A 19,995-nucleotide genomic window follows, 5' to 3' on the forward strand; every position below is an offset into this window, starting at 1 on the left:
CCACTGTGAATTTTACCAAGTATTTCCTTAAAGAGAAACAAAATAGATCGTCCTCTCAAAAATCTTTTTTTTAATATTTTTAACATTTATTTATTTTTGAGAGACAGAGAGAGAATGGGAGTGGGAGAGGGATAGAGAGAGAGAAAGACACACACACAGAATCCAAAGCAGGCTCCAGGCTCTGAGCCATCAGCACAGAGCCCGACACGGGACTCGAACCCACAAACCATGAGATCATGACCTGAGCCTTGGACACTTAACCGACTGAGCCACCCAGGTGCCCCCTCTCAAAAATCTTTCCAAGGAGATCCTTCCTAGATTTGGAATGGAATGGTTGATTTGAGAACCAACCAGCCTCTCTCCCTCCCTCCCTCCTCTCCTTTTCTCAATTGATTTTGTAACCTGAATTCTCTCCCTGTAAAAATTTTGGCTTTCTTGTGAATGCATGGGAGGGAGAGGGAAAAAGGCAAGATGAGGATCCATGTTCTTGGAACAAAGCAGATTAAAAACATATTGGATCCCATCTCTCACCTCATTCAACCTGAAACCTATTCAGGAAATGCGCTCTGCATTGCAATGTTCTGCTGGTGTTAAACTCTCCAAAACGGATGATGCCTCTCCATCCTTCGTGAATCCGATACACCAGAATGTCAGCCTCTATCTTTGTATGTGGTGAGAAAGTCTACAATCCCAAAAAACAACTGAAACGCATTTCTCTCAGATGGATGACTCCATTTCTCCTCCCCTGGATCAGACCAGAGGTGAAAACCCATCCGGAAGCATACATGCATTTTGACGTTCAATGACAAAAACCCAAGGACACTGTCTGTTGCAAAGGTGTAAAGGAGGAAAATGAGGTTAGAAGAAACAGAAGCTATCTCGATAGTAAGTAATCACACAAGTTTTTCAGGTGATAAGTCTTATTTCTGTTTCCATACTGTTAACTAGCTTATATCCTCTTTTTTTTTAAGTTTTTTATTTATCTTGAAACAGAGTGTGTGTGCGCAAGAGCAGGGTGGGGCTGAGAGAGAGAGGGAATCCCAAGCAGGCTCCATGTTGTCAGCACAGAGCCTGATACGGGGCTTGACCCCACAAACCATGACCTGAGCTAAAATCCACAGTCAGATGCTTAGCCAACTGAGCCACCCAGGCACCCCTCTAGCGTATATACTCTTAAATAACCTACTACTGGGGTGCCTGGGTGGCTCAATTGGTTAAGAGTCTGAATTCGGCTCAGGTCATGAACTCACAGTCCGTGAGTTCAAGCCCTGCGTTGGGCTCTGTGCTGACAGCTCACAGCCTGGAGCCTGCTTTGGATTCTGTGTCTCCCTCTCTCTCTGCCCCTCCCCCACTCATGCGGGCATGCACTCTCTATGTCTCTCAAAAATGAATAAACATTAAAAGATTTTTTAAAATAAATAACGCACTACAAACCTGGCCATATATAAAGATACTAGGCAAGACCAAAAAAAAAAAAAAAGAAAAAGAAAAAAAAAGGCGTGAATCTCACTGACAGACTAAGCAGCATTGTGTGAGGACTTAAACAGATGCTCTATTTTAGCTCAGAAGTGAATTTCCAACTTGCACATCATTTCTGAATGTTAACGCTCTCCATCCTTCACAGTGGGTTTCTGGGCAAATGACTCTCTTCTCACTGACTTGAATTCATGTGGTCTTTGAATTCCAGAAACAGGAGGTGACTTATTAAAATACAGCCTCCATTTAGACATTTCGAAGGACGCACAGAATCTACTTTGTAAGACAGTGATTCCTCAATTGTGCTTCGCCGGTGGGTACAAGAGGAAGAAGGTAGGGGAGCCAGCAAGGGGAGGGGACAGATGAACAGGTGGGCTCCTTGCCTAGTGGGCAAGCCATGTGGGAAGCATGGCTTAATTTCATTTCCATATCAGCTTTATTCTAAAGAGATTTGTGCAAACACTAGAAGAATAGTTCAGAAGTAGCTCGATCCTCTTAATTGTCTCCTGAACGAAGGGTCTAGTTACGGGATTCCACAACAGACCAGGAAAATGAACTTGCTTTCAATTTGTGTTTTGCTCTCCGATCTCACTCCATAATGTGGGCTCATCTTATGGATGGGCCAATGTGGGATCACAGGATCCGTGATAAGAAGGACAGCTGGTGTCCCATAGCCTGTCTGGTGCCTATCAAGTGGGGGAAGCAATGTCTACCCCATGCTTCTTCACAACAGGTTATGAGCACCAAAAGAAATATTCATTTTACAAAGGCTTATAAACTGTAAAGTACGATGTATGAGTGCCGCAATTTAAACAAATCCCAAAGAGTAGGCAATGAATGATTCCTCTCCCCTGAAAGCTAATGATATTATGTCTCTGCTATCTTCCACGTTTTCATAGCTTTGCACAAGGTATAAAAATATTTATTCAAACTACGCAGTGTTAGGGTAATTGTCTCAGAATCCCTTCTAACAGGAGCCGGCAACATCCTCACGAGGGACCGGCATGTATTTCTGTGAAACGTGGAACCGGTGGCGGTTTGGATCAGTAGCTGTCAGCACCTTTCAGGCCTCTTCCTTTCCTCCGGACTCTTCCATTCTTGGGTTCCCATCTTCTCTAACCAAGACTTCGTCAACCACACCCTCCTCAGTGTTCTCTCTCTAAACAAAGCATGTGCTTATTCCTCTGTGCCTCTGCAAAGACTCTCCGTGTTCCCGGCTCAAAGGAAACCCTCTTCATCAAGTCCCAGCACCAGCGTCTAGAAGGAACCCCACCCATCTTTGCATCCCCTACATGTGTTCGTGCTTTTATTTCCCAAATGGGAGCAGCTCTCACGGAAGCTGACTTCATATCCTGTTAAAAACCAAACACCAAAAACCCTTCTCAAATCGAGAGAAGGTGCAAGGAAGCAGTATATGAACCTCCAACGTCCATGATCTGGATGCACATTTCACTTACAAATCCTCACGGGCCTCTGGGTTTCCTTTATGTGATTATTTCCTCAAAGAAAATGTCTCCTCTAGGTCTTAGGAGAGCAAAGGGAGGCACTTGGTTGGTGATTCCATATAAGGTCAATGAGTAGGAGAAGGATCAGGGTTAAATATATGGACTAAAGTCTTACTTTGTTGGTGAGAGAGGGAAATAACCCAAGGAGGGTAGAGTAAATGTTCCTTCAACTATGCAGGTTTGAAAAAATATCTCCTTAGACATCTGGGTATTAGTTTGTTAATGTTAAAAACACACACGTAAGTACCCACCTACTTCCGTGAAATAAGTACGTATGGGGTAAAAAATCTGTTTCTCATACAGACACACATACACATACATACACACATGCACACACACACCTCTCTCTTTGGACCATGCCTTCTGCATGTAGATAAGGCAGAGAGAGAATGGTAGAGTACAGAGTGTATTCATCGGTGCCACTAGCAAATTATGAGACGTGGAGTAGCATATGGTACAATCTATAGAGGACCAGGAAGCATGCAGCCAGCATTAAACCTATAAGGTATTTCCAATCAAGAAATGTTTTGATTCCTGTAATGGACTTTCCTTATGCCTAAACTTCAGGTTTAACATACAAGAGGGAAGACCTGGATAAAACTGTTTTCATAAGCATTCAAGAGACCTAAGTTTTGCTATCATTGCTAGTGTGCACGTTGTTCTAGCTTTAGTTGTTCAAGACATTTATTTACTTGGGGGCGCGTGGGTGGCTCAGTCGGTTGAGCAGCCGACTTCGGATCAGGTCATGATCTCGCGGTTTGTGGGTGCGAGCCCCATATGGGGCTCTGTGCTGACAGCTCAGAGCCTGGAGCCTACTTCAGATTCTGTGTCTCCCTGTCTGTTTGTCCCTCCCCCACTTGTGCTCTGTCTGTCTCTCCCTCAAAAATAAACATTTAAAAGTTGTTTATTGATAACACAATCCACTTTACAAAATTTAAGCAGACAAGATTGTACTGGGAGATGCAGATAGGTAAGTCCCAGGAAGGGATGTAGAGCATAGATATATTTCCAAGAGAAAGTCCTAACCACAGTGAAGAATTGGCCAGACACAGGAGCAGATCCATCGTTTCATCAGTAAATAGCTGCCGAAAGCCAACCTCAAGACCACACGACTGCTGTGTTCAACAGAAAACCAAGTCTGCACCTCAACCATGGGAGAGGCTACATAGGTGTGGGGGAGGTGTCCTTTATATCCTTTGCTTACTCTGGTCTACCACACAGAGTCAGAATTTACAATAAGACGATGTACAAATGAAGAGACAATGCTTCAAAGGTTTTAGGCAACTGTGAGTGGTTACATGTGTTAATACTGCAGAGTAACAATCTATCACTCATGGCCATTAGTCTGAAGGTTGTAGATTTGAAGGGAAACAATGGGTGTATTTTTCCATTGGGAACCTTCAAAGAGAAATGATTGGCTGGCATGATCATGACTGATGATCCTTATTTGTATATTTCTTGGATAAATTACATGTCCCGGAGAAGTTTGTGAATTTAGCTTTTAGTATTTGCCCTTGAGAGAAAACTGCTAGATTGATAGCTAAAATCTTAATTGCTACTCAGGCAATTAAGCTATCCTCTGAAACCCATACGGCTTTACAAGACAGAGAGGAATGAAAGATGTTTGCACTGCTCACATAAATAAACTTAACGGGGGTGACCACAGTCTTCCTATTGCAAACAGAGACAAAGGGATGAGAAGGAAAATGAGAATGCAGAGAGGAGGCCGCTTCCTTCATTACGAATAACATAGAGGTAACTTTTTAAAAAGAAAGCAATTCATTTTGGTTATAGAAGGCACTTTCTTTTTCAGTGTTGGGGAAGCAAATTTCTTGTTTTCAAATACAGATAAAACATGCATTTACTAGAAATCAGAGAAGGATGTGCTGTGGACACAGTTAAGAAATGTGGCACCTTCTGCATTTGCTCTAGAGTAGGGTGGCTACATGGGGACTAGAAGGTTCGTGGTCCATCAGCGTTTCTCAGCCGGGGCGATACTGAGCACAGGCTCCAGCACTAGCCACGTGCTTACAGTCAGCCCGTTGCAACCATTTCCAGCACAGAGCTGGAACCTGGAGGCACCTGACTCTGTGATCCTGACTGTTCTGATGCAAGACCGCTTCCTCTCTGGTTTTCAAATGAGAGCACCTACAGCTTCCATTTTTGTTTGCTGTGCTTGGGGAGAGAGGGGACTGCCGACCCGTGCACAGTAGGATGTTGAACAAAACTCCTGACCACCAGATGCCTGTCACACCCCACTCTTCCTCCTACAACTTGGAACAACCCAAAAGGACTCCAGGGATCGCCCAAGGTCCCCTGAGGGGCAAAACTGCCGTCCTGAGGTTGTGATCTGTTTTCTAGATGTAAACTCAGAGAGGAAATTTTCATCTTGGTATTGCTCTGTTATATTGCCAATGAGAGAAGAATGAATAGGCTTTTCTTTTCTTATTTCAAAATCATTACAAAATGTGGGGCGTCTGGGTGGCTCAGTAGGTTGAGCGTTCAACTTCGGTTCAAGTCATGATCTCGTAGTTCATGAGTTTGGGTCCCATATCGGGCTCTGTGCTGACAGCTCAGAGCCTGAAGCCTGCTTCGGATTCTGTCTCCCTCTCTCTGCCCCTCCTCCCGCCCAGTCTGTCTGTTTCTCTCTCTCTCTCTCTCTCTCTCTCAAAAATAAAAGCATATAAAAAAATTAAAAACAAATCATAAATGTAAACTCAACCCTCTAGGATCTTCCCTTCAATCTGATGAAGACAGAGTCAAATAAGTCAGTTGGCTTTTCTGGCAGAAGGAGGATGGGGACATTCATATTTTCACTGCCCTATTCACCTTGACATGACTTCTTTCCCATTGACAGAGCAGGCCAGCAGCCACAGTCTTACCATCTGCTTGCATCTAATTCACACCATTCGCTTCTGTGAACATTTTCTCCCACATTCAACAAATGTCTAATTTCATTTTTATGGGTTTTTTTTTAGAAGATTGGACTCACAAAAGAATCAGAAGACATATCCACAGTGGAAGATTAGGTACTATTTTTTTTTTCCAAATGATGGTGCCAGATTTCTCATCAGGCAACCAAATTACGTATCTCTGACACCCACACAGTTGTTTGAGGGACATCATGCTGTAGTATGTGTTATGGCACATAAATCACTAATGCATTTAAATTCTAAATAAATAGTTTTGCCAAAGCTACACACCTTTGGTCCTATATGGGTAAGTTTCCCTTCTAGGTCTTTGTAGAAATGGACAATCTGATGAAAGACACAGACACGGTGTGGCATGAGCCAAATGGCCACTGCAAATGATTCGTTTTGTTTATCTGGAGGGCAAGTGGGACTGGGCGAAATTCATCAGGGAACCTTGTTTTTCCTTTTTTGAAGACCTCACCTACAGCTCCCCTTGAGGAATTACTCTACACAATACATGACACCCCAGGGATTCAATTGGCAACGAATCAATATTCTTGCCCATATTATGAGACCATTTGCAAGCTGTTTGGAAGCCAAGTCTCTGTCCTTCGGAATCGTTTTTTAAAGTCTAGCTTCTAGCTGTCATTCAACATGATGCATCCCATGGGACATATCTATTTTACCTGAAGTATTGGCAGTTGGTTGCGGGGTGGGTCGATTTCATGCACTGCTAATAAGAAACAAGACATATGTGTGGGGAGGGTGGGTGGGCGGGCAATAGGCTCCTAGGGGCGCCACACACACAGTTTGTTTTCTCCCACTGATCAAAGTGCAGGGTGTCGTGCTTATTGTCCATGGTGAGCCTTCCTCGAAGGGGTGGGCCATGATATCCGTGGAAGGAGCTGATCATGAGAGCCCACGGTGACCCAACTTTGTAATTCTTGCTACATTCCAGAGCTTTCATACTTTGGAGGATTTCTTTCCATTTTTTTCCCCTTCACAGAATAGTCCAGCAACAAGCAAAGTAACACATTCAATTGAGAAAGTGAAGAAGATCTCCAAATTATGAACATATTTATGGCCTTTCCTAACAGGAATTATGGATTACATATGAATTATACATCATTACATACACATACGAATCAAGCATAATTATGTTAAACTAGATTTTTTAAAAGTCTGGATTGCAAGATCTTCCCAAATTTTCTTATCCACACTTGAGATATTTCCTCTCAAGGCCCACCCCCTTGATCCCAGGGGGACGTTGTTCTTCACATCAGAATCTGGGGCTTAGCCTACAAATCAAAGAACAACAAAACAAAATACTCATCGTCCCTTAATGTTGTCCCAAATTATATCACTAGGACTCATGGTTGATTAGTCTACATTCCATTATGGTCATGCGATCTAACACTAAAATTTAAGGGGAAAAACCCCCACAAAGCTAGTATTTTCCAAGAGAGAAGGTGTACTCTCCCTTTGATCTATTATCCTTGGGAAGGCAATGGTAGATTCGATTGTCTTCTCAGAGTTACAGACACAGGACAGCAGCTCCACATCTTTCTCAGGAAAGGCCTTGAAGTATTCCAAGTAAAGAGATTCAGACACAAAGGGACAGAGGGTGAAGGCAATTCTTAAGGGGACAAGGTCAGCACGTGGTGGGACCATGATGAGAAACACAAATAACGTCTCTACAAGGCTCATGAGCTTAACTGGTACCCATGGACTCCACTACCCACTTACTTTTGGCTCAACCTGGATATGCTCGTGGTTTCAAAAGTATTTATTGAGTACCAATCGGATGACAGAATCTGTATGAGATCCATGGTTAGTTACACAGATACAGACCAGGCTTTATACAGCACAGAGGCTATTGGGTTGATCCCAGTTTCTGTGCCTTCCATATTCTACTGGGAAGCTGAAAGAATTTATATCTAAAGGCATGGGCCAACTTTCATTTGAAATGGTCAGCCTTGACTTTTAAGGCTATCAAAGCTCTCCATTACCTTCCCTTCTCCAGACTCTTTCACTGTTGAACCTCTATTAGCCATCGTTTCTGTTCCTGAACTTCCTGACTTTTTCCTTCTCATAGAACATCCTTCTGTCTTTTACCACACATAGGCATGGATCCAGGCATGTTCCTCCAGCTGCTGAGGAGTGGGAAGGTGGCTACAGAAATTGTGGCTAACGAAAATCTGAAAGTGAACTGAATAGTGAAAGGTAAATATGTGCTCACCTAGTGAATGGAACAAAGTATTCTAGACTCATGTTTCCCTCTCCTACATCAAATCTGTCACCCTTCAACTACAACCCAGACCTTCAAAACATTCTCTTGTAATGTGAATCATGCATTCACTTTTACTGATCACCTACACTGAGAAAGTCATCATGCTCTTCGTCAGAGTATCACAGCTGATGTCGTAAGGCACGTAGCAAAAATCTGTTACTTAGATCAGTCTCAAAACAGGGTTCTGCCATTTTCATTCTTTCTGTATCTTTACAGATGGCTTGTGTTTATACATTGGTGTTTCTTTTCAGAACTCCAGTACTAATATGGCTTCTCAACACATGGTTTTACGAAAGAATCTCATTAGTTGCATTGGATGAACGAACATTGCCATTTCAATATGGAAATGCACAAGGTGACGCAGGATCTTTGTGGACTCTCTCTGCCTCTCCTATGGGGTAGGTATTGTAATGGAAGAGGATGGAAGAGAAAGTAAGGGAAGGGGAGAGAAGGAGAGGGAAGCGGGTAGCGTTGAGTGATCCCCTCTAGAAGCCAAGCATTATGCTCGGAAGGAATTTGGGATACCCCAGACATTGTGCAGGGTTCCTGCTTTCGAAGACCAAGGTCAATTCTCCTCTTGAATCCAGTAACTTCAGGTGATCCACTTGGCTAAAAAACAGACACCCAGGGGTATCCATTTGTCTCATTATTTAGAAAAATTGATAGATGGATCATTCAAAATACTACCTCTGATCAATTCGAGATTATTATGTTGGGTCAGCCTCTGAATGCTTCTTTTTAGGCATTATATTGGAAAACAGTGTTCATATTCCAAGATGATTATTGCTTATTTGTGCCATTTCTCTGTGCGCAGAAAGGTCAATAATAACTCTACTATTTACAGCGTGTTAATAATGAGCTAGACTTTTTACATTGCTCAGGTCCTTCTCCCTAAGAACAACTCTCCAGTATAGCTGATATTCACCATTTTACAGATGAGAAAACTGAACCCACAGACACATTCAATTCATCACTTAGCTTCTGAGTGACAGAATGGGACCTACACAGGTCTGTGAGTCTACATTCACCCTCTCCATGCATCGCATACATCAACATAACTAGTTCTGCTAGTTAGGCACTCACCATGCTGTCTAAGTCCTTGAGTTATCCAGGTGAGTTCTGCCACCAACTCGCAGCAACGATGAAAATGTAACAAGTCAATCTACGTGCCCGACATTCCTTACGCCTGTGGTTCTACCAAAAACCAACAGAGTTTAATAAAAAAGAAAATCAACATCTAAGAGTCTTCAAATTCCTAACAAGCAGAGACATGGAACTCAGCCCTAAACACAAGACACGTTCCATAAATGCTTGTGAAGTGAATCAAATTCCACTTGCAAATCAGAGTCATTATTTCTATCCACCCCACAGAAAACGCCTTTCGGGGACTGAATGCAATCTTTTCCCTGGTTATTAGAATTATTAAAAAAAATAAATTCTGTGCTTTTAGACAGCTATCTATTCTTTGTGTGTCAATGTACAGATTCCAGGGTTCCAAGTATGTACTCAAAAGTATTGCTTTCATTTATGTACATCCGTTCTGTTACTGCCAACACCATGCAATTTAGCCCCTGACACACATTCAATGGAGAGAGTTAGGTATACGCTCTGGCTCCAGAGACATTTATTTACAGATGCTGGCGGGCATACCCCACACCTCTTCTTGTATGTCTCCAGGACAGACCCGGCTGTGGGTATCCTTTTAATGTGGGTGGATTAGCATTGGGCTAGTTTGGAGGCACAGAAAGAGCTGATTATCTTGAAAACTGCATTTAAGAACAGTACCAATAAACGTGAAAATGGCCCAGAAGTACACGCTGTGTGACAATGGTGTCCAATCTGGCCATTGTCTTTGGTGGCTCAACCGAAACCCAGTTTCCTTGACCAGGAAAAAAACTCACTGAGTGCATGACAGGGTGCTGGCCAGAGTCCCCAAGGATGTGAGTTCACATCTGTGCTCTGCACCTCCTACTTTTACAGACCTGTGCAAACCACCAAGTCCTCTGGCCTTTCAACTGTCTCCTCAAGTGCATCCTGTCCTGTCTGTCCTCACTTAGAAACTCTGCTGTAAGTCCATCTTTCTTTGAAGAGCCTCTAGGAATTTCTCAGCTCCTCCAGGATAAACAAAGAAATCTTTAATACCGCTGCACCACCTAGGTCTGGAGCTCGCTGCCCTAGGGCCTTTGCACATGCAATTTCCTCTGCTAGAACTGCCCGACCGTCCTCTCTCAACTAGACTATAAGCTTCCAGAGGGCAGGGAGCAGATCTGTTTTGTCCTCCCCTTTGTAATCGTGGTCATTATATCCATAAAACCTGGCACAAGGGAAGTATCCATACTCCAGGTATGTGAACCTGTGTACCTGCTTAAGCAAAAACACACACGTACAGAAGGCTAGTGAGGGTATATACATTTTTCCAGTCATGCTTATTTATCACTCAAAACAGTGCTTGGCCCATCACAGGGTTAGATAGATGTATGTGGAATCAACAGAAGCTGTAATTAATGTAATTATTTTATTATGAGTAAACGCTTGGCAGATTATTATCAAATGAGTTTGATTAGGTGTCCTCTGAAGAGCGTGAGTGGCTTCTATCATCTATCATCCCACAGCCAAGTGGGCCCTGCTATCTCTTTGTCCTCCTTGGACCCATCTATCACAACAGATCTCGCAAGGGTACACTGAATATGACAGAAGTGCATTTCCAAATCTGCCCGTAACCACACAAACAAGGAAAATACTTTCTTGCCAAAATGGGCCACCCAGCAGTGACAAAAATGACGCTCATCACTTTATGTGTTACATTCATTGCTGAAATAGCATCCGAAAAGGATAGGGAGAGGGAAATCCCAGCCCTCCCGGAGCCGGGCCAGGGAAGGGGGTGGGGACAGTGAGGCACCTACCTTGTGCATAAAATTTAAAGAGGCACAAAAAACATGAATCAAAAAAAAAATTTAGAGGTGGCTGGATGGCTTGGTTGGTTGGGCCTCTGACTCATAGATTCAGTTCAGGTCATGATCTCACGGTTCATGAGTTTGAGCCCCACATCAGGCTCTCAGCTGACAGGGGAGCCTGCTTCGGATCCTCTGTCTCCTTCTCTGTGCCCCACCCCCACTTGTGCTCTAAGATAAATAAACTTAAAAAAAATTTAGGGGTGCCCGGGTGGCTCAGTTAGTTAAGCATCGAACTCTTGCTTTCGGCTCAGGTCATGATCTCATAGTTTATGAGACTGAGCCCCACATGGGGCTCTACACTGACATTGTGGAGCCTGCTTGGGATTCTGTCTCTCCCTCTCTCTCTACCCCTCCCATGTTTGTGCACGCACACTGGCTCTCTCTCTCTCTCTCTCCCTCTTTCAAAAACAAACTTTTTTTAAAAAATTTTTTTTTAACGTTTATTTATTTTTGAGACAGAGAGAGACAGAGCATGAATGGGGGAGGGGCAGAGAGAGAGGGAGACACAGAATCGGAAGCAGGCTCCAGGCTCTGAGCCATCAGCCCAGAGCCCCACACGGGGCTCGAACTCACGGACCGCGAGATCGTGACCTGAGCTGAAGTCGGACGCTTAACCGACTGAGCCACCCAGGCGCCCCAAAACAAACTTTTAAAAAATTAGAATTTAAATAAAAACTAATGATATTAAAATATGAACAATCATTTTTACAAAAATCTGCCTTGAGTAGGCATTTAAAGTACAACTCATGAAAGTCGGCTTTATGCCAGGAGGTCTGTCATCTGAGAACAATACAAAGTCTAGGGGTGCCTGGGTAGCTCAGTTGGTTAAGCATCAGACTCTTGATTTTTGCTCAGGTCATTATCTCACGGTTCATGAGTTTGAGTCCTACAATGGGCTCCACACTGCCATTTATTATTTGCTTAATATGACATTTAATATTTATTAAATAAACATTTAAAAGAAAAAAAAGGCAAAGTCTAGTAATCTCCTGACCTATTTTAGTACTTAATAACTGACAAAATTAGGACAATGAAAGTGTAACGGAGCTCTCAGGTTGCACCATTTATTGTCGAAGCTTCTGTCAATGCTATAAATGTTGAAATTTCACAACCTGTCTACCCTAAAGCTGACCAAGGTCATGCTCCCCAGCAGCTTCTAATATGCCCCAGATTTCATGTTTTCTCTTTGTAGACATAGAAATGGACCTCCACAGCTCTTACTATGGTTGGTAAAAGTCACTCTTCTTACACACATTATCATGTCTACAGCTCAGTAGCTCCTTCTCAAAATCCTATGTTTATGGTCTGTAGGGCTATTATACCATTTCACCAATACCAAATAATTACCATTCATTTTCATCTATGTGGGCTTTGACTCCACAATTAGCTTTCAAGCACCTTGTGCATTAGAAAGCTTAAGTGTTTTCATAGACACCTCATCTCGGTTTGAAAATAAAGCGTTAGCAAAGTGTTTACTGTAATATTAGTATACAATCATTAAACATTTCCAATTATTAAAAAATTGTTTTAAGTTTATTTATTTCTGAGAGAGACAGAGACAGAGTGTGAGTGAGAGAGAGGCAGACAGAGAGGGAGACAGAGAATCCGAAGCAGGCTCCGGGCTCTCAGCTGTCAGCACAAAGCCTGACGCATGGCTCGAACGCAGGAACCGCAAGATCATGACCTGAGATGAAGTCTGAGGCTTAAGTGACTGAGCCACCCAGGAGTACCTCCAATTACTTTTAAATTGAGAAGCCCAGGATGCAAAATTAAACACAAATTACAATATTTCTGTTCTCTGTCATCTTAGTCAATGCATAAATCATTCTTGTAGGAGTTGTACTGAATTGGAGGGATTTTTAAAAATCCACTGTGTGTGAAAATTTGCAGATTTTTAACAGAAGGTAAAAGTGATTTTTTTTTCTTGGCAGATGAAAGGAATATAAAACAACAGATTGACTCTCTGGGCATGATTCTCAGGATGAGAAAAATATAGAGTCACATATTGTAGATGGGAGGGAAAAAAAACACAAAATCTCATGAATCATGTGTAATACCCAAATGCTAAACTATTGAGACTTCCTCGCTGGAAAATATATAGTAAGTGGAAGTTGCACTTTTGATTTTCCTCAGTCTCTTTCCCTCTTCTAGCTTAGTAAACACTTTATGTGGAATATCCCATGGCTTCCACCTGCTTTAATAATGTATTTTGTCATATTTTACTGGGTAAAACACGATGACCCTTTGGAGATGATCTGGAAAATAAGCTCCAGGCCAGCATGGTGTTGTCAGCTCCTAATTTATGAGTGGGACATCCAGTCCCCCTTTGATATGTGCTACAATTATGTGCAGTGATAGAAATGATGTGCACACAGAGAAACACACATTTATGCTGGTGTTGTTGTTGGGTCCAAAGATACTGTCTGATTTACTGCTTAGTTAGGGCTTCCCAGTCCTGTGCCCTTGTAAAGCTCCTGTTCTGTTTCATTTCAGCGTGGAACATTCTTACTCTCATTTTGCTCTCAAGCACTTAACTTCTAAGTGACCAACCCTGCATTATAGATTTATGTGTCCACATATGCAGGACGAGCTTCACTACAGCTGTGAACCTCTCCTCACTTGCACTCACGTGAAAGTGTCCCTGGGCCAGAATGCTAGTGAGAATAGATTTTTCGGTCTCGACACATGGCTTTCCAAAGAGCCCTGTGGTAGTAACTGTGAAGAGCCCACTGCAGCGGACACAATTATCAGCTGACCACACGCTACATGGTTGTTCCAGGCAACATGTGCTGCTGTGATGTTATCTCAATGCACTCGCCTTTGGGGCGCCTGGGTGGTTCAGTCGGTTAAGCACGGACTCTTGATTTCGGCTCAAGTCATGATCTCACGATGGGGGGATTGAGCCTGACATTGGCTCCACACTCAGCATGGAGACTACTTGGGATTCTCTCTCCCTTTCTTTCTGCACCCCCCCCAAAAGAAATAAAATTTAAAAGATAACAGTAAATGCATTTATCATCACATAAATTCATGAGTCATTGAGAATGGCCCCCAGGGATGCTCAAGCTATTGGCTATTTGGGATGACCCAGCCAAAGCACACAGTGACGCGACACTCTAGACGCCAACTGAGTCTTCCTGTACAGCGTGTCCACATGAGGAGCTCATTCCTTTGATACTCATCCACACCTGTTCTCCTATAGCTTTGCCAAAACTGTGTTTCCAGGCTGGCTCATCTGGTGTCCTCAGCTATTTACAAGCTAAACCTACCCCCACCCAGCCAAGTGCTCAGCTCCCTGGACTAAGCTTCTGAGAACCTAAATTCATGGGTGAGAACTAAGGAAAACTTGAGACATGGAGAACGTAAGGAAAAATGGAAGCATCATCTCCTATTTTCCAATCTGTTTTGGACTCAGCCAATGAGGGCAAGCTATTTCATGGTACGCAGATTAAAGACACAAAGTTTGCCTTTGGTTCTAGACCTGCCACCTTCCATCCCGTTATTTCCTACAGTGACAAACAACAGAAAACACAGTCGTGTAGAGAACACAGGAAAGATTCACTCTCCACTATCCTTTTGTTATCTGCTCTATCTTATTTTTAATGTTCCACATTCTTAAGGTGGATAACTCCTTGGTTATTTAAACATAAACATATAAATATTTTAGGCTATTAACTGCCTTATTTCATTTTAGTAAAATTTCACGGATTTTCCTACATATTTGTTTAGTCCTATTTTCTCATTTTCATTAATATTTCTTCTCTAAACCATTAATATTTAAAATTATATTTTAGTGGTAAGAAATAGGGGGTTCCTGTTATATTTTAACTTGACTTCAAATTTAATTTCATCGTGTTCAGAGAAGATCTGCACATCCTTCCTATCGTACTGAGACATGTCATAGCATGTAAATACCTTTTGGACATGTTCCAAATTTGAATATTATATATACTTTCCAATCAATGGGGCAAAGTTTTACTATGTATCTATTTTTTTAATTTTTTAACATTTATTTATTTTTGAGAGACAGAGGTAGAGACAGAGAGACAGAGTGTGAGCAGGGGAGGGGCAGAGAGAGAGGGAGACACAGAATCCAAAGCAGGCTCCAAGCTCTGAGCCGTCAGCACAGATCCCGCTACAGGGCTTGAACCCATGAACCATGAGATCATAACCTGAGCCAAAGCCAGATGCGTAACTGACTGAGCCACCCAGGCAGGTGCCCCATTATGTATCTATTTTATCATGTGTTAAATGTGCTGTTTAAATTGACTATGTATTTTGCACCCTCCCCATATTCTTTCAATTTTTTTCACTCTTTGTTCTGTCAGTTACTAGAAGGGACAAATGTAGATCTGTCAATATCTCCTTGTGGTTTTGATTTTCTTGTTTTTAGTAATATTCTTAGTTGCATACAAGTTTAGATGTTTTAATATTTTCTTGGTGAATATCTTGTTTTGTGTGATATATGTGTTCTTCTTTGTCTCTAAATCACATTTTCCCTATAAATTCTTTTCACTAACAGTAAAAATGACCATCTAGAATACCTGTTTCCATCATTTAAGCTTTATATTCTAATCTTAGACATATATCATATGAACATACACGTACACACAAGCATGCAGTACATCTTTTTTTTAATTTATTTTTTATGTTTATTTATTTTTGAGAGACAGAGAGACAGAGCACAAGTGGGGAGGGGCAGAGAGAGAGGAGACAGAATCCGAAGCAGGCTCCAGGCTCTGAGCTATTGGCGTAGAGCCCAACGCGGGGCTCGAACTCATAAACCGTGAGATCATGACCTGAGCTGAAGTTGGACGCTCAACCAAGTGAGCCACCCAGGTGCCCCTAGCATGGAGTACATCTTAAATACCATTCTAATAATCTATATTTTTATAAAAGTGTAGTTTATTTATATGCATAGTTATTCATCATAGCCAACCACTATAATGCAACCAGGTACAAACTATATACCTACAAATTAAATGTCAGATATGTCTCAGGCAAATGCGACTGGCCTGTAAGCCAGGCATTAACAAAAGGATTGATAACCATATGCCTCCTGACAGTGGTTCACATCACACAGGATAATGATTATCCTGCTCACACTAAATAACACTGATCAAAGTTCTGGATCTAGATATTGGTTGGGACATTAGCATTTATCCCAAGAGTGATATAATTGATTGGTGCCTAACTGAATTACTTCAAAGTGGGAAAACAGGGCCAGGAAAATACCGGACCCTGCGCATAATTTCCTATTATTTTATTTCCCCCAAACATCCCTAGTAAAAACATATATGGTATACCTTTATGTTTTGACATGTATCAAAATTATAATGTAATAATTAATAAAAACACATTAAATAAGAAAAAAACGTGCTAACATATGAGTCATTACTGTTTTAGGAATTAGGAATAAAAACCAACTTTCAGTTTATATACAAATGTGGTTATAGGGAAGGCTATTGATATGCTCAATATATTCAAAAAATCTATTATGCTGAAGTTAAAAGTGTTGGCACAGATGAAATATAAATATTCATTCAAGGAAGAAAGAATAATAATGTACATTTTTCAGCTGCAGTTGAAGTGTTTACTTATATAGTTTTAAATGGATAATAGTTGTCAAATAACTATGATACAAAGATGTAATTGAAAACATTTATAAGAGCAATATAAGATTTTTATTTTACAATGTCAACTTCATACATTACTGAAAGCCATATCATTTTCAGATACTGAAATTCATAATGAAACACTGTACATCCTAACTACAAACGTATGTCAGTGACTAATGAAAAAATGTCAGGCTAATATCAGCTATGAATGCAGATGCTTAAATACTAAGCAAAATATTATCAAACAGAATCTAACACCACGTTTAAAAACATGCCATGACCAAGAGAGATTCATTCAAAAAATCCAAGGACTCAAATCACCTCTACTGCTATTCAACATTATATTACAGGTGTTTGCCATGCAAGGAAAACAAATATGCCAATAAGCATTAGGAAAAAAATAAATCCCAGTTGGTTTGCAGATACCTGTAAAACTTAGCAAACAACACTATGACTAACTCAATCTATAGAATAAATCAGAAAATTAGCTCCATGAGTTAACATACAAAAGCAATGAATATTCCCTCAAATTTTAAGTCTTTAATGTAAAAGAAAACTCTACTTACAAAAACACCAAAGATAATATATGTAGAAACAAACTTAAAAAATGATATGCAAAAGGGGTGCCTGGGTGGCACAGTTGGTTAGGCGACTGACTTCGGCTCAGGTCATGATCTCACAGTTCCTGAGTTTGAGCCCCACGTCGGGCTCTGTGCTGACAGCTCACAGCCTGGAGCCTGCTTCAGATTCTGTGTCTCCCCCTCTGTCTATACCCCTCCCCTGCTCATGCTCTGTATCTCTTTGTCTCTCAACAATAAATAAACGTCAAAAAATTTTAAAACAAAAATGATATTAAAAAATATAAAAAGTGATGTGCAAAAATAAATCTATAAAATAAAACTATAAAAATTTCTGTGGGCGTCTGAGTGGCTCCGTCAGTTAAGGATCCAACTTCGACTCAGGTCATGATCTCACAGTTCAGGAGTTCCAGCCCCAGTCAGGTTCTGATCTGACAGCTCAGGGCCTGGAGCTTGCTTCAGATTCTGTATCTCTCTCTCTATCCTTCCCCCACTCATGCTCTGTCTCTCTCTCTGAATCAAATATAAATCAACATTAAAAAATAAAAATCTCTGGAAAAAGGGGTGCTCAGGTGGCTCAGTCAGTTAAGGATACAACTCTTGGTTTCAGCTCAGGTCATGATCTCTTGGTTGGTGAGTTTGACCCTTGCATTGGGCTCTGCCCAGTGTTGAACCTGCTTGGGATTCTCTCTCTCTCTCTCTCTCTCTCTCTCTCTCTCTCTCTCTCTCCTCCCCCAAATATGCACTCTATCAAAAATAAATAAATAAACATTTTTAAAAAAGCATTAGGAAGAAAAGTAGATTGAAGACATAGAAAAACACCCTTGAAGAGGAAGGATCAGAATCATAAAAATATCTACTTTAGCTACTTATTTCTAAAATTAATGTTACCACAGTTTAAAAAAAAAAAAAAGGACAAACCATCTTTGGGAGTTAGACTAACTGACATGCAAGTTCATGTAGAATAAGCAGCTGGCAAGGAGAGCCAGAAAAATCCTTGGTGAGGAAAAGGCCTTTCAAATTTGAAACACATGGTGAGTCATCTATAATGAAACGCACTAGAGGCACATGAGCAGGCAACGAGGCTGGAGAAGACACCTGAACAGACACAGGCACATAAGGAAGTTTACTATGTGATAAAAGTAGCATCTCAAATGCCATCCTTAGACAAGGATGGCTTTGATTTGATTTTTTAAATGGCACTGGTACAAAGAAGCCATTTGGAAAATGGTACACTTAGATCCCCATCTCATTTCTACCCAAGACCAACCTCAAATGAACCCAGTTCCTAAACATGCACACATTTACATGCATTTTCATGCATGCATAGCTACATGAGGTCACACACAACTTCTCAAAGAAAAACGAATTTCTTCTTCTACAACCTTGTTGTGGGGTAAAAGGTTCCTAAGTATCATCCAAAATCCAAATGCAACCAAACACCGATACATTTAAAAACTATCTGGGGGCGCCTGGGTGGCGCAGTCGGTTAAGCGTCCGACTTCAGCCAGGTCACGATCTCGCGGTCCGTGAGTTCGAGCCCCGCGTCAGGCTCTGGGCTGATGGCTTGGAGCCTGGAGCCTGTTTCCGATTCTGTGTCTCCCTCTCTCTCTGACCCTCCCCCGTTCATGCTCTGTCTCTCTCTGTCCCAAAAATAAATAAAAAACGTTGAAAAAAAAAATTAAAAAAAAAAAAAAAAACTATCTGGAGGAGGGGCCAAGATGGCGGAACACATGGAAGTTTCTTTTGCATCTCTCCTCCCTGAAATGCAGCCAGAACAACACTAAAGCATCCTGTACACCTAGAAAACTGATAGGAGGATTAACACAACCATCTGCACCACCAGATGCAGTACCAGTACTCAGCAGGTACATGGCGTGGAGAGGTCAAGGAGGGGGAGAGAAGCCGAGGAGGGCAGGGAGCCGTTTTTGCTTGTGGAGAGAGGATGGAGACAAGAGCAGAGTATGGAGAGCATCCCCCCGCCTGAGAGTGGCTACAGAGAAAAGAAAGAGTACACAAGGGACTGAACAAACAAGGCAGAAAGGAGAAAGGAGAGGGTTTAAATCCCACAAAGACTCTATAAACAGGGAGCACAGAGCGAGGTCCTCGGGCCACACGGGGTGTGGCAGTTCCCCCACTGGGAGGACATTTAGTATTGTCCGTGCGGCCACCCCAGTGGACCCCAGAGGTCCCAGTGGACCCCAGGGAACAACCACATTCGCTCGTGCTGGAAAAGGGTCGTTGGGGTTGAAGCCTGTTGCTGGATGTGTGTTGTGATTTTCCATAATCCCTGAAACGCTGCTGCCACAAAATCATGTGAACTTTTTCTGGGGCAGTTCTGGGGTGGGCTGGCACCCAGCCGCAGTCTCTGGGCATCGGCAGCAACACAGTCTCGTGAACATTCCTGGGGGCAGGTGGGAACCTGGCAATTGCTCAGTGAGACCTTCCCCCCAGAAGGTCTGAGTGGGTCAAAGCTGCAGTCTCTCCAAGTGAGGGGTCAGGAAACATAGCCACATCTTAAGATAAAACTCAGGAGGGAGGTGCCACCTGGCAACCTGAAGGCTTGGTCACAAACATTATAAAAGCAGGGAGCGGAAGAAGCCAGACACAAAGGACGGGTGAGCGATTCCTGACTGGGGAGAACAGAGTTCTGACACTAGAG

This window comes from Panthera onca, chromosome X (genome assembly GCF_046562875.1).
Source record: "Panthera onca isolate mPanOnc1 chromosome X, mPanOnc1 haplotype 2, whole genome shotgun sequence".
NCBI classification, from domain to species: domain Eukaryota; kingdom Metazoa; phylum Chordata; class Mammalia; order Carnivora; family Felidae; genus Panthera; species Panthera onca.